The sequence below is a fragment of the Rattus rattus genome, chromosome 1 (assembly GCF_011064425.1).
Source record: "Rattus rattus isolate New Zealand chromosome 1, Rrattus_CSIRO_v1, whole genome shotgun sequence".
In the NCBI taxonomy this organism is placed as follows: Eukaryota; Metazoa; Chordata; class Mammalia; order Rodentia; family Muridae; genus Rattus; species Rattus rattus.
The window spans coordinates 35,308,869-35,327,523 of record NC_046154.1 but is presented as its reverse complement, the minus strand read 5'-3'; positions in this window follow the sequence as shown (position 1 = coordinate 35,327,523).

Sequence of the window (18,655 nt, the reverse complement as noted above, 5' to 3'; positions counted from 1 at the left end):
AAAAATCTCTCAGCCAGGCGATGGCGGTGCACACCTTTAATCCCAGCACTCAGGAGGCAGAAGCAGGCAAATCTCTGTGAGTTTGAGGCCAGCCTGGTCTAAAGAGCAAGTTCCAAGACAGCCAGGGCTACAAAGAGAAAACCGGTCTTGACAAGATCAGGAGGGTCTTGAAGAGAAATGGTCTCTGTGAAGATCGTGTAGAAAACAGATTTAAGAACAGCATCACCCAGCTCGCTCGTGCAGTGGCTTGCAGCTGGGCTCAGCCAAAAGCAGTTCCTACTCCCTATCTTGTCTCTTCCTATGGGGAGAGACTCTCTGGCGCTTCCTCGTCCTTGTTGATTTCCATAACTTTGCCCGTATTTTTGACAATATTCCTTTTATTACACAGGCCTCAATCAGACTGGGTTTGAGTGTACCATCCATTTCCTGACGGGCCCTAACTCACACAGCAGACATATTTATTATCTTTGCATTTCATTTCAGAGCAGTGCTGAGCCAAATTGCGAAAGACGGGTCATAAAAGGGGGAGTTGGTCCGGAATGTGGAACATTTTACAGGACGGTTGCAGCGGATCTATAGTAGGCCAGTGGTTTAAAAATAGCAAGGGGAAAAAGGACTACAGATTAAACAGACTGAAGGGTTCCACGCGCTATAGATCTTTCTCACATTTAAACGTGAGCAAACCCAGCTGTATGGGTACCCGAGACATCCAGTAATAACTGACTGGACATTCAATGACACCAGATAACTAACGTAAGTTCTGTTAAGTTCGACAGTGACACCAGAGATAGGCAAGAAAATTGTCCATGGCTTTAAAAATCTACACAGAGGGGGTTGGGGATTTAGCTCAGTGGTAGAGCGCTTGCCTAGCAAGCACAAGGCCCTGGGTTCGGTCCCCAGCTCCGAAAAAAAGAAAAAAAGAAAAAAAGAAAGAAATCTGCACAGAGCTACGCAGCCTGAAATAACACAGCGCCCAGGATTTGCTTTACAATACTGTAAGAAATAGAAATAATGGAAATGGGTGGTATCTTAGTTTGGTCTATTACCATCATGGCAGGAAGCACGGCAGCACACAGGCAGACATGGCGCTCAAGAAGGAGCCAAGAATTCTATGTCTGGCTCTGCAGGCAGCAACAAGAGAAGAGACACTGGACCTAGCTTGAGCATTTACTTCAAAGCCTACCCCCAGTGGCACACTTCTTCCAACAAGGCCGCACCACACTCAAATCTATGAGCCTATGGGGGCCATTCCTATTCAAACCACCACATTCCTGTGGATCGGTGGTGCCAGAGAAACATCACTGCAGTGGACGTCAATGCACACGTTTAGGTCAAAGTGCGGAGAACAAGTGGCCTTTGGATAGTCAGTCCTAAATGGAGTATCTATATCAACAACTCCCCCAGGTTCAAGGAACAAGGAGAAAGAGGTGGTGTAGAAACCATGTAGGAGTCCAAGTTGGGAAGGAGGACTGTAAAAGGACAGCCCATGGCACTCAGTTCCTCACAGCACCTCCCTACCAACATCTGTATAAGCTCAAGCTTACAAGATCAGTCAACATTCCAGCAGGCAGCTCTGTGGGACTGGGTGAGTTATTTTAAAGCAATGGAGAAAATATGAGTGTGAAAGGGGGTGTTCTTGAGGGGGGGGTCCTGGGAGGGGAAAGCTGGGTGTATACATATTCTAAATTATTCCTGAATAAATAAAAGATACCCTAAAAACAGGAGTTGGAGAGACGACCCAGTGGTTGAGAGCACTTTGCTCTTACAGAGGATCTGGATTTGTTTCCCAGAACCCACATGGTGACTCACTTCTATCTGTAACTACAGTTCCAAAGGATCTGTTGCCTTCTTCTGGCCTCTGGAAACACCAGGCACATGTGTGGCATACATACATACATGTATACTGGCAAATTCCTCATGTACATGAAGTAATTTTTAAAAAGATTTTCTAAAAAGGAAAAGGAAAAAAATGGCTTACAAAATAAAAGAACGTGGATTATAGGGTACTTTGGTGTGATAGAGTTGAGGGTTACCAACAAACCCATGAAAGGAACATGAATGAGGAAAGACAAAGACAGGGTCCCAAAAAACACGTAAAGACTGGGTCCTAGAAACTCCAGGTAGACCTTGGAAAGATGGGAGGTGAAACCAGGAGGTAGTGAGATTTTAGGGAGGTTATGAATGTGGGTCCCTATGATATAATCTGTGCTCTTACAGCAAGTAGAAGAGAGATGAGGATCTCTCTCTCTCTCTCTCTCTCTCTCTCTCTCTCTCTCTCTCTCTCTCTCTCTCTCCTTCCCCTCTTCCCTGCCCCCCCTTATGTGGACACACAGGAAAAGGTAGCCATCTGCAGGCCAGGCAGCAGGTCCTCACCAGGCACCACATCTTCTCCTTTTGTCTTTAGAGCCTTGAGACACAAACGGCTCTTATCTGAGTCACCATGTGTATGGCATTCTGCGTATGACAATCTTAGAGAACTAAGAGAATCGTGTTGACTCCAAGACTTGAATTCAAGTATTAGGGTATCAAAATATAGACTTAAGCTGTAAGATCAACAGAAGTTTTTTTTTTTAAATTTAAAAATGTGGAGGTTTCATAGAATTGCAGAGTGAATTCTTGAAGTCTACTGGATATGCAATCAAGCAAATGTATTTCTATGTAGAAACTATGAGTAGTTGGAAAATAAAAGTTTACAAAACAGTAGCATAGTTGGGCATGGTGGTGCTTACTTGTAATCACAGCACTTGGGAGGTTGAAGCAGGAAGATCATGAAGAGTTCAAGACACACGTGTGGTATATAAGAGGTAGTGGTTTGAATGCTAATAAGAATGACTCCCCATAGGCTCATAGATTTGAATGCTTGGTCATCAGGAAGTGGGACTATTTGAAAGGATTAGGAGGTGTGGCCTTGTTGAAGGAAGTGAAGTATGTCCCTGGGGGTGCGCTTCAAAGTTTCAAAAGCCCGAGTCCCAATGTCTCAGTCTTCTGTCTGTCTGCATGCTACAATGTTCCCTGTCATGATGACAATGAACTCAACCCCTGAAACTCTAATTAAGAGTTTCCACAACCACGATGTCACAGCAATAGAATAGCAAGAAAGTTGCTTCAAAAACAGCAAAAATTGTATGTATTTACATGTATGTATGAATATCAAAGCTGGCCAGGTGCAAATTCACAGCAAAGTTCTTGTCTACCATGACCAGGAATAAGCCCCTAGGTTTGATCTCCAGCCTAGCTATGGGGGGGAAAAAGACAAATATTTAGGAATAAATACATTGATAAGCATGTGACACACAGAAGGCCTTGAGTTTACCAAAGGCACAAAAAAAGCAGAATGAACTGAAATACAGTGCAGGAATGTAGCAGGTGAGTTCCCAAACAAGAGGTCTTGCCCCTGACAGGAGTAGAAGGTCATTTGTGACTTTTAAAGGGGTAGTGACTTGGTTTTATCAGCGTGAGGCACTTGTGGGGAGGTGCAGTGGAGGACACAACTGTGTCTGGATAGACACACGGACATCTCAGTCTTATGAAATCATAAATCTAATAGCGTGAACTTTTCTTGAGATTGGTCATTGAGTTACACTTCATTTTTCTATGTAAAAAAATCATAAGACAACATCAAATTATAGTTTATAAGACATCATAACATAAAATAAACATATTACAAAAAGGAGTTGTTGCCTGTTAAAGTGTGGGAAACCTGCCTTGTTTTTTCTCTACCTCAGTGCTGAAAACAATAAAGTACTCTTTCTTTTCTTAAATTTCTTATTTTATGTGTATGAGTGTTTTCCATGTATGTATGTATCTGTGCACGACTTGCCTGCTTGGTGCCCAGGGAAGTCAGAAGAAGGTACCAGATGCCCTAGAGCTGGAGCTGGGGACATTGTGAGCCACCATTTCTAACTTCTGAGGCAGGTCTCAGCTCTTAACAAAACATCTTGAATAAATTCAACATGGCCTAAGTAAAGGAATGGATTTTACACATTCATGCGTTTGAAGACTCAACAGTAGTTAGATATCAATTTGTTTCTAAAATGGTCTATGCATCCAATGCAATATTCAATCAAACTCCCAGCAGACATTTTACCTGTGTGTGTATGTGCGTGTGTGTGTGTGTGTGTGTGTGCATGTGTGTGTAACATGACAAGCTCATTCTCAAATGTATAATCAAAGGATCCTAAATATTTATTATTATTGTTATTATTATTATTAATAATCATTCCATCCGTGTACATCTCAAGTGATATCCCACTTCCCAGTTATCTCCTCCACCGACCCCCCATCCCATCTAAATACCTTTTTAAAATGATTTTTTTAAGATTTATTTATTATATATAAGTAAGTACACTGCTGCTGTCCTCAGACACACCAGAAGATGGCATCAGACCCCATTACAGATGGTTGTGAGCCACCATGTGGTTGCTGGGATTTGAACTCAGGACCTCTGGAAGAGCAGTCAGTGCTCTTAACCACTGAGCCATCTCTCCAGCCTCCTTAAAATGATTTTTAAAAACAAAATTAGGGGTTGGAGAAATGGCTCAGCGTGCATGTCTGTGTCTGTCTGTATGTTACATGCGTGTGATACCTAAAGGGTACCCTGGATCTTAAGTTACAGGCAGTTGTGACTTACCTAATAGATACGGAGAACTGAATTCACACTCTCTGTGAGAGCAACAAGTACTCATCATCAAACAGAGCCATCTCAGGCTTCAGGCTTTAATCAGTGTCACTATGCTAGGGAGATGTAGGCAATCAGGGGTTGTGGGCCGGCCTTCTTGAGGAACCAACCCGATCTCTCAGGTTATATAAACAAGGGACATCAAGGGAGGGACCAAAAACATGCATCATCACGTCAATATTGTCTGCTTGGCCGTCATCTCAGGACTGGTCAGGCAAGGGCCCTCTCATGATGACAAACTCATTGCTGTGTGGAGCTTAAGTTCAACTGGTGACAGCTGCTCCTGAAGGCGACTGCAGAGGAGAAGGATTCAGAGCAGAAGGGATAAGTAAACCGGAAACCGAAACACCAAGTTTCGTTCTTACTCCTGTATTGTATGTTTCCTGGTGTTCCCGTCTGCATATTCATCTGTGCACCACATGCATGAGTTACAAGCAGTTTCGAGATGCAATCTGTTTGCCGATATCAAACCTGGGTCCTCTGAAAGAGCAGTTGGTGCTCCTAACCTCTAAGCCACTGTTTCGGGTGCTGGCCAGGGTCTAAGAATGGTTCCTCTGGGCCCTCGGGCTCCTTACTCTTCCTCTGAGGTCTCCCTCCCTGTCTGCCACGACGTAGCTGACTTTCTTGACTTTTGTGCTGGCTCAACTCAAATGACTTAGCTTTTTTTCTTCTCGGTCTTCCTTCTCCTAGCCTTTGTCACACTATATAGGTTTTTTCTTTCTAATAAAGTTGTCCCTGAGCTTCCATTTGAGTCTGCTTTTAAATTCTCTTACTAATGAGACTAAAGAGCCCAAGAGGGGACTCTGATTTCCTGAGCACTAGTAACTCTGATGGGATTTCCCCCAAATTTTCCAGTAACAGAGATATAAAATTCACGACAGGAAGATCCTTTTAACACCACTCTAGAAATGAAAGTCAGCCTCAGACTGTGATGAGCTGTCTGCCGAAGGCATATGCAAACAGAGACAATCAGCTACCAGGAAGCAAGGCTTGACCAGGTAAAGGCTGGGTCCCTTCCTTGGCCATTGGATCCGTTTAGAGAACTATAAAGCAGGTTCAGCTTCCTCCAAATGACCAAGCCCATTTGTCAGAAATTAGACTGCGGGGAAGGAGGAAGTGAAGGGGTGAAGAGTGGGTTTTGGAAGTGGGGTTGGGGCAGGAGTCAAGGCAACACTAAGAATAAGGAGTTTATTAGAAGGGTTAGCAATGCTATGGATAAATGGATGGGGGAGGGGTGAGTGGAGGGCGGGAGAAATGGCTCAGCTACTAAGAGCACAGGTTTCCTCTTCCAGAGGACTCAGGTTCTGTTCCCAGCACATAGTGGCTTGCAGCTGACTATAGGTCCGGTTCCAGGGCATCCAATGCCCTTTTCTGACCTTCATGGGCACCAGGCACACATATGGTACACAGACAGACAGACAGACAGACAGACAGATGCCTATATACATAAAATTAAAAAAATAAATAATGGTCTTTAATCCCAGGACTCGGGAGGCAGAGGTAGGATCTCTGAGTGTTTGAGGCTAGCCTGGTCTACCTGGTAAGTTCCAGACCAGCCATGGCTGTGTAAAGAAACCCTGTCTCCGGAAAAAAAAAAATGCATGACTTAGAACAGAGGAAGAGGAAGCACACACAGAGGCAGGAAATGCCCTTGGCTTTTACTCTAAGGCAGGTAGTAACTGTATAACTGTGTCTCATCTGCTTCGGCTGGGCCTGGGGCCTGACCTCACAGTCCTTCAAAATTGACTCATTTTAAAAGAATCTGAGCAAAGGAAATTTAGGACATTAAGTGTTAAGTACTCAGAACTCGAATTCTGAGAATGCAGCAGGGACTCTGTGTAATGTAAGTTTTATAAGTTAGAGGAGATTAAAAAAAAGATTTGAGTTTTACAGTGTTTGACAGAAAAGGCTAATATTTAATGTTTCTTACAATGCTAACTCACTTCCCAGGTGAGAAATCTGGCCCCAGGATCCTCTCACAGGCAGTCTCGGCCTGTAGGTATCTCTGAAAGGGGCAGAGGGAGCTGCTGCATATGCTGTGGTCTATCTAAGCACAGCCTGTCGGGTCCAAAGGAAACTCCAGTTCCCCAGACTCCAAACACAGTCCAAATATCCCGAAATGAGCTCAACCCCGGCTGTAGGAGGATTTTTAGTGGTTAGATAAAAGCCAGTGTACCTCAGGAACTTGAAAAGCTTGTTCCTGTCTACCAAAAGGAGCCATTCCCCTGACCTCTGGCAGAAAGGATGTGTGGCCAACTGTGGCACCTATCAACATTAGCAAAGCTCACGCTGGCCTCAGTATCACAAGCGCCTGTTAAACATTTCAGAGTCCATGCTAGCATCCCAGCCCTTCTCACCTCCGCCCCACTCTAAACCTCTCCCCCAGCCCCACTGCCCACACTACCCTCCTCCTCCACGCCCCCTACTCGTTCTCTTTATAGCCCTGCTACTCTTGCTATGCTTTCTCTACGCCGTGCCTGCTTCTCTCGTTATGGTTTTCTCTATCCCCCATTACCCTCTGTTCTCTCACAGGTAGCCCTGGCTGTGCCCGGTCTGCTGGCCATGTTCAGTCTACTTTTTCAATCTCTGCTCAGGATTCTTCCGGATGCCTCTGGTTGTCCTTGCTCTCATGTGTACAATAAAAACCTTCCCCTACCCCCGTGCGGTCAGTTCATATACAGACTCTATTGCAATACCACATTCTTACAGGTAGACACAGGATAAAGAAAATAACAGATATCATGAGAAAACACAAATTTCTGGTGAAAATAAGTAGGTTAAATTTGAACAGAACAGCACCCCCGCCATTCTACTCTGCCCCCAACTGACATTCTGTGCTGCTTCTGTCCCCATCCCCTCTCCGGACCTGAGACAGGTAGTCCCTGTCTTTCGAGCTGTGTGGGAGTTCTGGAAGGGAAGGTACAGAGGTGGTGGTGACTGACCAAGATGGGGGTCACAGAGGAGCTGAGTTTCATGTGTCTTAGGAAACCACTAGGAGGGCAGATGCTTCTCTGCCTGTCTGCTTCTCGGACCTCAGGTTACTTTAGAACACCTAAGGTTCTTCTCAAGCCACTTGGCCACAGTGGATCACCTAGATGGAGAGGACCTGGCACGCCCACCCCACGTCAGTTTCAAAAGGATTTCTGTCAGAGGAAGGGCAACTTCCCTGAATGGTGAACAATCAGGGCTTGCCCAGGGCTAGGCCTCTTTAGAGCCCAGGCCTCTCCCAGGAAGCAGCCTTAGGTCACAGCAATCAGGGACTTCTCTGATTGCTGTGGAGATATGGGTCCTATCCTGTCTGCCATGGAGGATAAGGAGCTGGACTCTAGAATCTGGAGTCTCGATACGATCCACAGAGCCCTAACTTCCTACCTCTTCTCCCACACCGTTGCTTCTCTGTTTCTTTTTTCCTGACTTCTACTGCCCAGCACTGATTTCTATCCTAAGGACACAAACCCCTAGACCTTGCCCTAAGGACCACACACTCCAGCTAGCGAGACAGACCTGTACAATTGGTTTTTATTACTCATCCTAGCTATATCCTAAAGTCTCCACAAATAATAAATAAGCTAATACTAGACTATTGATCTCTGGGAAAACGCGAGGTTAGATTGATGAAAGCCTCTGATTACAGCATTACTGTCAACTGATCAATACATAACTTCTATTTAAAGACACTTTGTTGACCCATTGTATTGTTGACCCATTCACATTGATTTTAGGCCTAACTGAAACTCACTTTGATATGTGTTCTTCTGTATAACGTCATCATACGCTTCTTATTGCCCACCTTTGACACTATACTTGAGGTCCATTTTAAACAGTGAAGTCACCAAGGAGGGCATGAAGATGCAAATCACATAATGGCACTAGATAGACCACACATAGGACATTTGTCAACATGACGAATCAGAAGGAAAGAAGCCGAGATGATGGCCTTTTTCTAGTGTAGCTTTTTACTAAGGTCAGGTCTTTCTAGTTGCCACTCAAAAGCCAGTACTCAGAAATGCCACACTCTTTCTCATATGTGTGTATAAAGTGACGACATGGCCGCTCCAAGGTATGGCTGACAGGACGAATTTTATCGTAGATGTGGAAGACGATAGCTAGAGGTAGCTGGAAGAGTCCAGAGCAGGAACCAAACAAGGCAAGCAGAATGGACTGGGCCGTACGGAGGTGGGGTGGGAGGCAAGAGAGGAAGAGAGGAAGACAAAGAAAGAGGAAAACAGAAGACCAAGAGGGTGCAGGTCACATAAGTATGAGGAGCGGGGGTGAGAGGGGGAGGGACTGGAGAAGTTTAGGGCAGGGGACAGGTGAGAAGAGCTGAGAAGAACCACAGGTAGCTGTGGTGCTTAGGACGCCAATGGGTACCACAGGTAAATTTGTCCACAGTTCCTTTGGACCTAATACCGCAGATCCTGACTTACAATGGTTTCTATGCATGCATAGAAATAAGGGTGAAAGAGGATCAGACTATGAAACTAGCAAGGAAGAAGGGGTTGCGGCAGTAACTTTACTGTCAAACTGACCCAAACTAGGGTCACCCGGGAAGAGACTCAATGTGGGATGGCCTACTTTGGGTTGACCTATGGGCATGTCTGTACAGGATTATCTTCATTCAATGAACTGATGTGGGATGACATAGCCCACTGCGGTTGGCGCCATTCCCTAGGCAGGCGGTCCCGAACCTTTTAAAAGCAGAGAAATCAGACTGAGCTCAAGCAAGCAAATGAGCATCTATTGGGTCGTTTGCTTTTGCTCGCTAACTGTGGATGTGATATGATTGCATGAAGCTCCTCACTCGACTCTCTCACAACAGACAGGTAACCCGGAATTATAAGCCAGTAAATCCCTTTCTTCCCTAAGTTACACTTTGTCAGGGTATTTTATCATAGCAACAAGAATGGAACCAGGATGGAGAAGGCAACAGATGCAACATGAAAACGGAAAGGGGGCCATGGTGGAACAGAAGTGGACAAGGGGAATTGGGGATGGGGCAAGAATCAGCAAAATAAATTTTCAAACATTTATGCATACCAGTGTCGTGTGTGTGTGTGTGTGTGTGTGTGTGTGTGTGTGTGTGTGTGTATCTCACATGTGTGTGCCTGCCTGATCCTCAGGAAAATCAGAAGAGGGAGTTGGCTCTTCCAGGACTGGATGGTGGGTTGTGAGCCACCACGAGCATGCTGACAATGCTGACAATCGAACCCCTGTTCTCCGCCTGAGCAGCAAATGCTCTCAGCCACTGAGTCATCTTTCCAGCCCAACAAAACAAAATTTTGCTTGAAAATATCAGAAGGAAAGTTGATACAATATATGCTAATTTTTTAAAATGTTTTCTTCAAGCCAACACTAGAGAAATGAGAGCTTCATAGGAAAGCAGATTTATTCACGAGTCAGAATTCTGAAAGACGGAAGGAGGTGCTGGCTAGCTTTGCAGCGACTTGACAAAAGCTAGAGTCATGGGACAGGAGGGAGTCTCAACTGAGAAAACGCCTCTGTGAGATCAGGCTGTGGGCAGGCCTACAGAACCTTTTCTTACTTAGCTATTGATGGTGGAGGGCCCAGCCCGTTCTGGGTGGTGCCGTCCCTGGCTGGCGGTCATGGGTTCTATAAAAAGGAGACTGAGCAAGGCATGGAAACAGGCCAGTGAGCAGCACCCCTCCATGGCCTCTGCATCAGCTCCTGCTTTCTTAGAGTTCCTGTACTGCCTTCCTTTGATGATGAAGAGTGATGTGGAAGGGTAAACTGAATAAACTCTCTTCCCCAAGTTGCTTTTGGTCACGGTGTTTCATCACAGCAATAGTGACTAAGACAAGGGACTATCGCCCCCACCGCTCCATCTTGGAGACCAGTAATGCAAGAAAAGGCTTTGATAGAAAAGAAAGGGGGTGGGCTGGAGAGATGGCTCAGTGGTTAGAGCACTGACTGCTCTTCCAGAGGACCTAAGTTCAAGTCCCAGCAACCACATGGTGGCTCGCAACCATCTGTAATGAGATCTGATGCCCTCTTCTGGTTTGTCTGAAAACAGCTACAGTGTACTTATATATAATAAATAAATAAATCTTTAAAAAAAAAAAAAAAGAAAAGAAAAGAAAGGGGAACCAGGAACAAGAGACTAAATGTTTAGTAAGATACTTGCTATTCAGGACTTGTCTGGTTAGAACAGTGGTTCTCAACCTTCCTAATCCTATGATCCTTTAATACAGTTCCTCATGTAGTGGCGATCCCCAACCGTAAAATCATTTTGTTGCTACTTCATAACTTTAACCTTGCTGCTGTTGTGAATCATAATGTAAATATCTGATACGCAGGATATCTCATATATCTGATACGTGACCCCAAAGGGATTGAGATCTACAGGTTGAGAACGAGGGGGCTAGGACATTTCAGTTGCCCTTGGCCTTTTGGTGCTGGTTCCTGTAACTCTTTAGGCCATCACATTCGTTTCGTGCGTGTTAAATCACACAGCATTTTAAATACTTTCAGGTGGTCAGGTGGTATACAGAACTGAGGAATAAGAAGAGCTGCTAGGCAGGTGCTGGAGAGATGGCTCAGTGGTTAAGAGCACCGACTGCTCTTCCAGAGGTCCTGAGTTCAAATCCCAGCACCCACATGGTGGCTCAAAACCATCTGTAATGGGATCCAATGCCCTCTTCTGGTGTGTCTGAAGACAGTGACAGTGTAGTCATATACATAAAATAAATAAATCTTTTTTAAAAAGTTAAAAAGAAAAAAAAAGAAGAGCTGCTAGGCGTTGTGGTGCTAACTGAAGTCTTTCCTCTAGAGTCTGCAGAGCCGAAGAAAGACCACAAAGCAGTGAACATCCCGCTCTATTTGGTGCAGCTTCTCTTCGGAAGTTAGAACTCAAAAGACATCTCAGAAAGGAATGGCCGCTGTTGCAGCTGGGATGTAATCTGGCATGCAAAAATTTTGCTGCTCTCTGCCAGTTCATGAATGACCATACGTTTTGATTCTGGTCTACATAGAGAAACCCTGTCTTGAAAAAACAAAACAAAACAAAACAAAATAAAACAAAAGTATTGATTTTGGAGTTGCCTTCAGTTTTTTCAAGTAGGCAGTTTCACAAAGTTGCAATCTGCGAGTAGAGAAGATCACGGTCTGTCTCCTCAGAGGGGTGTTATGACTTGAATGTGAAATGCATATGTTGAATATATGACGCTGTTTGGGAAGCTGTGGAAACTTTCCGAAGTGTGCTTAGCTGGAGGAAGTAGGCGAATTGGGGTGTATGCCTTCGTGGAAAGGTGTGCCCGGTTCTCTCCCGCTGCTTCCTGTTCCCTAAGAGGTAATCAGTCTCCCACACTCTTTCCCACTGCCTCTGTGTTCTGCCACATCCCAGGGCCGACATAAACAGAGGCAAGCAACCATGGACCAAAAGCATGAGCTATAGAGACAATCTCATTCAAGCATCGCCTGTCAATTAAAAAAGCCTATGGCCAATGAGCTGAGACAGGAAATAGGAGGTGGGACATTGGCAGGAAAGAAAGGATTCTGGGAAATAGTGAGAGTATAAAAGAGAGATTCAAGCAAGCCACAGGGAGATGGACGTAAACCAGCAGGTTCCTGAACTCAGAATAGAGAGAGATTCAAGTGAGCCGCTTAGAAAGACAGGAAGGAAAAAGCAGGCCAGGACTGAGGGAGAGGTAACTAACCAAGCGGTAAACATAGAATAGTTTGAAGGGAGTTGGGGTGGGGAAAGGAAAAACAGATTAACTATTATTTCTTTTTACAATGAGCCAAAACAAAGCCTTTCTCTCACAAGTTGTTCGTGTCGAGTATTTTGTGGCAGTGATAACAAGTCTAATAGAGGGGGTCTGGAGGAACCTCTCACCCAGGTTAAAGGAATCAGAGAAGATTCTCAAAAGGACTGCTTCCTAAGACTCAGGGACTCCATGCAAGAAGTCCGTGACCAAAAGCTAAGATGTGTGGTACAACAAGAACTGTTTCCCTCCTGTGTCTAGGCGATGCTTTGCTTAGCTTGTGTGTTTGCCCCAGAAATGAAGTCTTCTATTTTACCATTCCTTCTCGCTTGACTCAGCGCAATAAAGCCTTCTGCAATGGTGGACATGTTCTCTGACAACACAGTCCACAGTCTCATGCGTGAGAACTCAGAAGAGAAGTCTGGTGTGACTGAAGAAATAAACTCTAAGTTTTAATCTTGTTGAATGTATTTAATCATAATGAACCGAATAGCTATGGGTGATAGCGGTTATCATAGTCCACGATGTAGTTATGACTTATTAAATTTTACATATGGAAAGAGTATGGCTTTGTACATTTTTTTAAAACCCATTCACTTTTGCAGTGGTAATGATGGAGCCCAGAAACCCAATTATATTCATTTTATGCCCTTCCCCCCTTTTTTCCTGAGTTTTCTTGTTGCATAATAGTAATTTTCTAGTTGATTTACTTGGATTCTCTTGGAATAAACATGTCTTTGACAAATGAGAGTAATTTTACCTATTCTAGTTCACGTCTATTTTATTTTCTTATCCAATAGCATTGGCCAGTGCATTTATTTACTTGTTTGTCTTTGTGGGTCTAAAGATCAAGCCCAGAGCTTTGTCTGTGCTAAGCAAGAACCTAATGAGCTACATCTCTAGGGTCTTACTGTGTAGCCCAAAATGGCCTTTACCTTACGATCTTCAAGCCCCAGCTTCCTCTGTACAGGGATTTCAAGCACGTGCATTACACCAAGCATTGTCTAATATAATTTACATATTTATACTGTAATAGACATTACTGATTATAATAATATTTATCCTGTTCTCACCGATGAGTTCCTTCCTTCCCTTTCAACCCCACCTTCGGTGCTAGGAATTGAAGCCAGAGCCACATGCGTACCTACGTGTGATTTCTCTCTCGGTTACAGGAAAGTGATAGAAAGAAATGGCGGATGAATTTCTTCCTCCCATGCTTGCTTGCTCCTCTGTGCCCTCTGTGCTCCGAATAGCAGCTTTTCCCTATCCCCTCTGTTTTTCCTTATCTCCCTCTGTTCCAGGCTAACCTGCTGCCAAGCCTCCTTTCTGTTCTCTACTGCCAGCACCCAGGCGCCATGTCCAGAACTTCATTCTGGGAACATTACACAAACAGCCTCTTCATTTGAAAAACAAACAAAAAAGGGCTTCCTACTAGATTGGCAAGATGGACGACCAGGCAAAGGCACTTGCTGGGTTGGATAAAGGCAGAAGAAGAGACAACACAAAGCTGTCCTCTGACCTGCACATACACGCTGTGCCTTCTCACATCACACACATGCATGCATGCTGTCCTCTGACCTGCACATACATACACACTAGGCCTTCTCACATCACACACATGCACGCATGCACATCATCCTCATCATCATCATTTTTAAAAATTAAATTTTCTTCTTTTCTTTTTTTTTTTAGTTTTCCCACTTTCTAGTCTACTGCTTTCTTGAGTCTTTTCTTGGAAATACATTGGGGGTCGAAAGGAAAGAGTCCACCAGTCCTACTGAAGTGCCTGGACAAGGTGAATGCAAAAGAGCACAAGTATTTTAGTCTGACTCAGGTGGGGACCATATCTTTTCCCCATTGGCTTTCATCCACCTCACAGTTTTATCTGATTGGCTCGTCTGAAAAGAACCAGAAATGAAGGAGGAAGGAAAAGGAATTAGTGCTTCACAGAGAAAGCAGTCGCTGCTCCAGGCCCTCAAATTCTCCAAATGCAATAGGAGCCTTTAAGGGGTGAAAGGGATTAAAACATTGAACATCCAAGTCTTCCAAGGTGGGGAAAATAAAAAGATTCTGATTACGGGTCCTGAACACAAGTTTTATAGTATTTAATGTTAGACTTACATTTACTATCTCTTATACCTCCCCTTCAGAGCAATCAATGTGGTCCTCCTAAACCCTTCATCTGCCACATGGCTCACCTGCACTCTTCCTGGAAGAGGATGGGCAGTCAGCATGTGCCCCTCCTCCATCGTCAGCCTCAGCCTCAGCTTCCAGCTCCTTCTCCATGTTGGTGTTCCAACTGTACCCGGCTCATTCCAGCTCATTCCGGCTCATTCCGCTGGCCTCCGTGCTTCAGCACACTGTTGTCCCCTCTTCTCTTCACTTTTCTTCTACCTAATCTCATTGTGTTGCTTCCGTAGTTCCTCCCTCTTCCTGGTAACATTCACGACACACATGTCCACCCAACTTAATGTCAGCTTTTCCAAACATGGGGAAGGTCCACAAAGAAAGGCCGGATTCAGCTGCAGTCCGTCCTCTTAGAACAGGGCCTGGCAAAAGGAGGGCTCACTCAGCACTGTGTCCAGTAGACAGCATATCTTCCCTTGAAGTCCTGGGGCACAAACAGCTTTTAGCGTGTCTTCATCTGATTTGATGGGAGCAGGACTGTACGGCCCACACGTAGGCCAGTTGGTGATGTCGGGATATTTGTCACATATTCACAGCCATCCATATGTCCTCTCTCCTCAAGGTTTCTTTCTTTCTTTCTTTTTTGTTTTTTTTTTTTGGCGGGGGGGGGCTTGTCAGAGTTTCTCTGCATAACCCCTAGCTGCCTTGAGCTCACTATATAGATCAGTCTGGCCTCGAACTCAGAGTGCTGGAATTAAGCACATACAAGGCAATCTTGCCTAGCAAGGGTTGCTCTTTCATAATGCAATAGTCAGGGTCCAGCAGACTTTATTTTCAAATGTAAATTGCTTTCCGGACTTAAATGTTATCAACGGTATTTTGACTGCTCTCAAAATTAAATTCAAAGTCTCAAGGTCCTGAGCGTTCTGGGTCCTTGACACCCCTGTAGTTTAGGCCTTCCTTCCATTCTGAGGCTTTAGGTTTTCTGTCCTTCAAATACACCAAGCTTTTTGTAATTCGGGGCCTGCACTAGCTGTTTCTTGTCCCCACACTACCTCACTCCAAGCTCTTGTGAACGAACATCTGGCTGTTTCTCCTTCCTGACTTAAATGTCAACCAGTGTTTCAGAACATTCTATTCTGATCTCCCTCGAACACATCATTCCGTTTTTCTATGTGCTTATCACCATCTAAAATTCTCTCGTTGCCGTTAGTTTTGTTTTAAGATATTTTCCGGACCCAAGGTCCCCTGGCTGGCCTTGAACTAGCTGTGTAGACCAGGCTGACCTTAAACTAGCTGTGTTGAACAGGCTGGCCTTAAACTCACAGATCCACCTGCCACTGCCTCCCGAGTGCTGGGATTAAAGGTGTGCACCACCACGCTCAGCTGAAGATGCATTTTTATTAACCCTGATGTGTGTGTGACTATGTGAGTGAATGTCACATGTGTGTGGGGACCTGAAAGGTCCAGAAGAGGGAAATAAACCGTGGGTGATGGGAGCAAACTTGTATCCTCTGGAAGAGCAGTAAGAGCTCTTAACTGCTGAACCATCTCTCTAGGCCTCACAGTTTGTTTTATTTTACACTGAATGAATCAGTGTATTTGTTTGTTAATGTGTGTACCACGGCCCATATGTGAAGTGAGAGGAAGTGGAGGCAGTCAGGTCTCTCCACCCACCCTGTGGGTCCTGAGGTTCAAACTCAGGTCTTTAGGCTTAGCAGCAAGAGGCTTTACCCGCTGAGCCATCTCGTAGGCCTTACATTCTGAGATTTTTGTTTGTCGTTTTGTTTTTTGAGACAGGGTTTCTCCGTGTAGTCGCTGGCTGTCCTGAAAAATCATTCTGTATCTAAGGCTGGCTTTGAACTCAGAATCTGCCTGCTTCTGCTTCCAAAGTGCTGGGATTGAAGGCAGGCAGCACCGCTGCCCAGCACATCGTGAGATTCTTTGTATTACATCCTACCTATTCACCGTGGGTCTCCACCCAAAATCCCAGCTCTGTGTTGTCCACAAATGTCCTTAGAGCCTAGCAGTTGCACGAAATATGACAGAATCATTGTAACTATGGGATAATCTAATCTGGACTTTTTTTTTTTTTTAACAGTGTGGAGGTCTTGTCTTTACTCCCAGTAGGTGGCGCTAAAAGCACACCTGGTCCTCTGCTGTGGTGGGCGTTGAGGGGAGAAATGTTCTTAGTTGAGGGCCAGGGATAGGACCTAGCAAAGACAGGTAGCTGCAGTATTGGCACGTCTGCATCTGGAGGGGTGGAAGTAGCACTTCTTCCAATGGATAAGGAAGTGAGGGAGGGAAAGGGGAACGCTTAGCCACAGGCTATGTGTAAGAGGCCAGGATGAGAGAGGCGAGGCTCTGGAACTGGTTTAAGGAGGCATGGGGCCAGAACTACCTCCTAGACACTCGCCCAAACAAAGACCTTCTCGGGGAGCACTTGTAGGTAGAGCTGAAGCAAGAGATCAAGAGGTGGGCTAAAGAAAGGACTGCGCCTGGATCCCAAGCCTGGAAGGCTACAGCCACGGAAGCCCCTGAGAGTGTCTGCGTAAAGACCCAGGTGCGAAGAGATCCAAGGAACAATTGTAACCCTGGAAAAGGAGCAGACTTTCAAGTCTAACTTTGTGGGGTTCGTTTCTGCAGTGCTGGGGATTAAACACAGCGCCTCATGTGTGATAAGCAAGTGCTTTACCAGTCAACTACATGCACAGCCATAATAACAATACCAAAAATAGGGGTTGGGGATTTAGCTCAGTGATAGAGCGCTTGCCTAGCAAGCGCAAGGCCCTGGGTTCGGTCCTCAGCTCTGAAAAAAAGAAAAGAAAACAAAAATACCAAAAATACCAGTAACAACAGTAACTGTTACTGTTATTATTTTAAAGACGAGCCTTAGACTAGGGGCTAAGCATTTGCTTAGCTTGAACGGAGTCCGGGTTTGAGCCCCACAGATGCCAACGGCGGAAAACAAAATGGAAAGTAAAGAAAAGCCTTGGTGGCCACCACGTGGAACTGAAGGAAGGGAACACAGGGGTGGACCTTTGTAAACAAATCCCAGAGGCGGGGAAGTTCCTGTGTCCTCCAGATACAGGAGCCAGCTTGGGCTGCGGCTCCTGTCTGGCCAGGCAACCTCTGACTGAAGATGGCGGTTATAAAGGCCATGGGACTGGTCTGGTAGGAACTAACTATTCATGATTAAGGTAGTGATTAGAGGGGCTGGGCCAAATGGTTTGGACTTACATCAACCCATCCACTTATTAATGACCTTTGTCTTGTCTCTTAACTTCCCCATGCCTTGGTTTCCTTATCTGGAAAGCAGAATAATAACAGTACCTTCCTTGTAGGGAGCTCCTGATGAAATGAGGTAGTATTTTTGAACCCATAGAACCGTGCCTGTTAGAAACATTCCATGGAAATTACCAGAAGGAGTTTATCCGTGACAAGGGGGCCCAAACTCAAGGGCAAAGTCATCCCGAATCGTCCCAGCCCTTCTCCCAGGTTCTTGTTTTTCTGTGCACAAACCCAGGTAGTTGGACTGGTCACTCCTGGTCCTTCCTGCTTTACTTCCCTGTGGTTTTGGAGCCTGACTTGGGTGTGTGCAATGCAGTGGTAGAGTAGGGTGAGCCTTCCGAACTTCTAAGAGCCAACTATTAAGCTCTCAGGAGCGTATAAGACGGTGTAAGCAAGAGTAACTTGAATGGGACAAGACTTTAACTGGGCCTTCTCCCACCAGAGCTGGGACTTGCAACTCCCCGACCCCCACCCTAGATACAGTGTCATCCTTCGGCATTATTGACAACAGTTGTGGAAAGACAATGACAGGACTCCAGTGACACTACAGACCCCCAACCAGCACGCCTAGCCCCACAGACTCGGGTATACATGCAGTGACTGGCAGAACCACCATGGCCCGCTGTTTTCTTAGCCTTTCTCACTCACAGGGCCATGGAGAGCGGTGGTTAAACTGCTAACATAGAGTTTCATTTACATCAGTCTTTGCTATGCGACTATAGCCACTTCCTCTTTAGCTTGGGTTTTCTTTCTCTTTCCTTGTTTTTTTCTTTTATAGTTTTTAGAGACAGGGCTTCTCTGTGTAGCCATGGCTGACTATCCTGGAGCTCACTCTGTA